This window comes from Lagopus leucura, unplaced genomic scaffold (genome assembly GCF_019238085.1).
Source record: "Lagopus leucura isolate 7727_CA_CO unplaced genomic scaffold, USGS_WTPT01 Super-Scaffold_100159, whole genome shotgun sequence".
NCBI classification, from domain to species: Eukaryota; Metazoa; Chordata; class Aves; order Galliformes; family Phasianidae; genus Lagopus; species Lagopus leucura.
The window spans coordinates 6,854,232-6,858,641 of record NW_024962335.1 but is presented as its reverse complement, the minus strand read 5'-3'; the positions used below and the strand labels follow the sequence as shown (position 1 = coordinate 6,858,641).

Here is a 4,410-nt window from a genome sequence, read left to right as displayed (position 1 = left end):
ATCTTTCTATGCCAAAAGGAAATGGAGACATGGGATGGGAAAAACCAGGTGAACCCATGATGTCAGGAACAACTTCTCTGGGAGACAGAGCCAGCTAATGTTTAAATAAAATGTTTATTGTGCATGAAGTAGGGCATTTGATGGCAGGGCTGTTTGAGCACTTTCTAGGCACCAGAAAGCCCCATCTTTCTGACAGTTTGAAGTCTCCCAATCTGCCATTTGTGGAGCTGAGGGGTGATCCATCTGGAAGAAAAAGCAGGGTTTAGGCGGGGACTGGGGGTGCAGTCAGTCCAAAACCTGTTCACTCCAGGACCTCACAAACATGCACTGTCATGAAGCAGAGAACAGGATCAAACTGCTGGTGGGTGAAATTTTTTTAAGCTGGCATTGCCATGACAGATCAGCAAACTAAGGGAGAAATACATTTGCTCACATGGGAAGGTTATTACTGATGGAAATACTCCACGCTTGGTCTTCTTTTTAAAACAACAACAATCAGCTTAAAACTGTATCTTGAAATAATTTATTTTTTTTCAGCGTGAAAGGTGAAGTGTTCATATATGCTGAGAATCTGTTTCATAGCTCCCATTTTTAGTCACTGAGCTTCTCTTTACTTTTCTTTCATAGCTGCTTTGCTTCTGACACTCTTTACTAAGGCATAGATGAGTCTTCTATTTTTTTCCACTTCGTTTCATTCACTGAAATGTATGACTGTTATGTTTTGGAGTATTTTTTAAGTCTTTCATCCATGGATTAGAATTATTGAATTCTGTTAATCTTATGAGGTTTAAAAAAAAAAAACAAAAAAATGCAAAAAAGGCCATGACTTGGAAGTGAAGTTTATGCTCTAATATTTTTTCTCTCATGTGTAAAATTCTCTTTGCTAGAGATGGACTTATCCTATAATGAAGAGAGTAGACTGAAATGGAGATAAGAGAAAAGAACAGTTCCCTAATTAGTGTTCTAAGTACTTCTCTGGAGTAGATACTCTATGTGTTTTCTTTTTCAGGTGAATGAGCTATCTTTGTTTTCCAGGAGGCTTTGCATGATGGTTTGTAATGACTTGCCATATGCCCTATTGCCTTGCAGTGCTCGAAAAGGAAGTAAAACTGAGAATTCCTGGTCCCCAGCCCTTGATTTAAACTTCTCTATCTTCAGGTATGTTTCTGGGCTCTGTATTGGAGTTACACTGCTTACCTGTCAGTGCAGTTGGCTGCACTCCCATGACTGAGCTTTAATGGTAGAAACATGGGGGACGTTTACATACCAGCAGGATACTTGTGCATGGATCAGCGTGCTTACATTTGCTACTCACAAAATAATTTTTCTTTTAACATCCCATGTGAGGGATTGATTTACAGAAACAACATAATTCTAATCAGCTGAGCAGTTTCTTCTAATGGTGCAGAAGCCAAAATTGTCACAATTTAATGTGGATCCATCCTGTAACACACTCTTACCTATCATGAGACCTATTGTGCAAAATAGGTATCTGGTGTAACTGTATACCAGCCTGCGCACAGCTGGTGTCACACTGAAGTCATCCATTATTTTCAGAAAGTTTTTCTCGTCTGGTCTCCCTAGCTTCTCAAAAATAGGTTTATATTAATAACTTTATGGTAGGCATTTTATGTTTAAATATGTTCCTACTATATTGGGATTTTAGTCCATCCAATAAACGTCCTCTGTGATAAACAATAGAACACAGCACTCACTAAATTTAGAGGGGAGATTCTTAGTCTTAAGTTATTTGCCAAACCCTCATTCATTTTGGCAGTGTCAGCTGGCTTTTAAGTAGTAAATGAATTGCTGAGTATGTCTAAAGAAGAGCCTGTCAAATGATTGGTATTTGAATTTGATAGCTTCATCATGAAAGAGATTCCAGCACAAAAGAAGGAAGTCTTTCTTTTTTCTCAGTCTCCACAATTGAAACTGAAGCAGCTACAAATTACATCTTTCCTCTGGTGGGAGCCACTCATGTGGATAAGCGTTTGTTACGCTGTGGTGCTCTCTCTGCTATTGATGGTTTTCCATGCTCTCTTACTTAGACTTCCTGTGTTGCTGATTGTAATTCCTTATGGAAGTACAATGGCATAAGGAGTCATCTGTGCTGGTGTGGTGAGAAATCTAATGAATGGATCATGACAAAGTTTTATTTTTACAGGAACCAGAGAAGCTATGAAATTAGCAATTGATTGCCTCACTTTTCAATTAGTCTGAACACTTGGACAGAAATATCACTGCTCTGCCTTGCTAATGAGGGAAGACTTAGCTACTGGGAGAGATTCAAGCATGATGTCCTTCCTTTGTTATGTGCTAATTCTGTATTTAACCTGGGTTTTACCCTTCTATATGGGATGCATTGTTGCACCTAAAGCAACTGACAGAGCCACGCATGAAAGCTCTGTTAAAAGCTACCTTGGGATGTTTTTTTATTAGCTGTTAGTGCCAGGTGGATATGGTGATCGTACTCACATAAAGGGATAATCAGTCTTGTAACACTGTCCCAGAGAAGTCTTCTGACACTCATTCCTACGTGCTGCTTACCTGTGCAGATTCTCTCTTTGCATAATTGGCCAAATATGGGAGACGTAAAAGCTTTGCTTAGCATCTATTATCCCAACCTGCCTATAATCTCTTCATTTTCATTCTTCCCTATATTCTAAGCATCCCTCAGAAACCCAGAAGTCTGCGTGCCTGTTGCTTGATTGCAGGAACACATCAGGTGCCCAGTGTTGGTCTGAGCTGCAGAGAGCAAAAAGAGAGGAAAGATGCAGACAACCGTCTGTATTCCTAATTAAGGAAACAGTTTGAAATGTAAAGAATATTCGTAATCTTGTAAGCTTACCTTGTTCGTTTCTCCTTTCTCCTTCCTTTGCTCTGATCCTACTGTTCAAAGGGTTTATTTCAGATACAAGGTGGCAGAAAAGATAAGTGGTTGTTAATTGTTGGGTTGGTTTTCCATATGACCACAGTTGGGGCTATAGGTTGGTAGAGTGACTCTCCCAGGAGTTTAAGCAATACTCTCTTCTATTTATTTCTGGAATCCTTTTTTCATTTGTGCACTTCAAATATCTGGTAAATGGAGGAAAAAAAAAAAAGGAAATTAGCACTTCTTAGCAAGTAAATTACTTGTGGCTTATTTTTTTTTGAAAGTGAAAGCATTTATACACAGACTTAAAACATTGTTCACTTCTTGATCAAATCTAAATGGCCATGTGTTTGCACGCTGTCCCTTCCTGCTTGACTGTCTTGCTTATTTAGACAATATGTCGATAGTTTATCTCACACTAGACTATTGCAATAGATATTAGTTTCTTTGTATAGAGGAAAAAGAGAATTTTTCACCTGCTAAGGCTTCTAGGCAGTAATTCTTGTGTAAGATAAACATCCTGTCTGCTTCTGTGGTTTGCAGTCCTTACCAGCCGCTCAATTAATTGAAGTCCTTCAATGTAAGACAGAGAAACATTTCCATGATACCAATGGAAGGTGTCACCTCATAGACTTCTTTCTTCTACTGTAATGTGTAAGAGGGCTCACAGCATAGCACATCTATTGTAAAGGTCACCACTATGTGAAAAAGCTAGTTTTTTCATTTCTCTTTCTACTCTTCCTCCCACCATGAGCTGCACAGTTCTTGCTTGGCACTTATCTTAATCTTGGTCATTTCAGTTCTCTGAGCTCACAAAAAACTGTTGCAGCTCAAGAAAGTGCGTATTCTGAGTATCTAGTGAGTCAGATCAGCTTGGTTATGCTGCCAAGCCATGCAGGGTATGGAGCAGCAAGACACAGAAAGGAATGGCAGAGGAGGCAGCCCACCCATTTTAGCAGCACACTGTTAGATCAAGCCAGCTGCAGTGTGAAACCTTACCTGCAAGAGACACTGTGCTGAAAGCCTGCTGAAGTCTGGAAATGGCACAACAAAACTGCCACTGGTCTTTTCAGTCTTCTAGTACGTAACTGGACTACTCATCTCCTTTTGCTCAACAGCTGTTCTGAATAAGTTAAAATTATCTCCCATTTTCTTTCCTGGGAATAGGTCCCTCTAAAAAAAAAATTCTGAGCAGACAGAAGATTGATAGTAGAATGTACAAACAGGAGCCAATGGACCTCAGAAAGAATAAAGATGGGACTAACGTGTCTTCTAATCCCTAGGAGTGGGTTCTTCTCTCTATTACATTTCATCTACCTTGACTAAATTAGGGCAGCTACTGTTTTTAGCATCAAAGATTTTAAGTGCACATGAAAAAGTACTGTTTATTTTTGTAAGAAGCACATGAGGATTGTATCTACATACAAAGCAACAACCCCAGTTCACCCTACTGAAGCTCAAGTGTGCCACTTCACCCTCCTTTCCTGGCACTATGAGAGTGCTGGAGAAATTGTATTCCTTGTCAGCTAAGTTGCCTG

General features: G+C 39.5%; 1 long non-coding RNA gene across 1 annotated transcript; it reads right to left on the bottom strand.

Moving 5' to 3' along the window:
- Positions 1-433: 433 nt before the first annotated feature.
- Positions 434-4,138, bottom strand: LOC122190481. The gene is made up of 3 exons (XR_006182142.1): positions 3,872-4,138; positions 2,849-3,075; positions 434-2,745 (listed from the first exon to the last, which is right to left on the bottom strand). It is a non-coding gene; the product is annotated as an uncharacterized LOC122190481 (long non-coding RNA).
- Between the last annotated feature and the right edge of the window lie 272 nt (positions 4,139-4,410).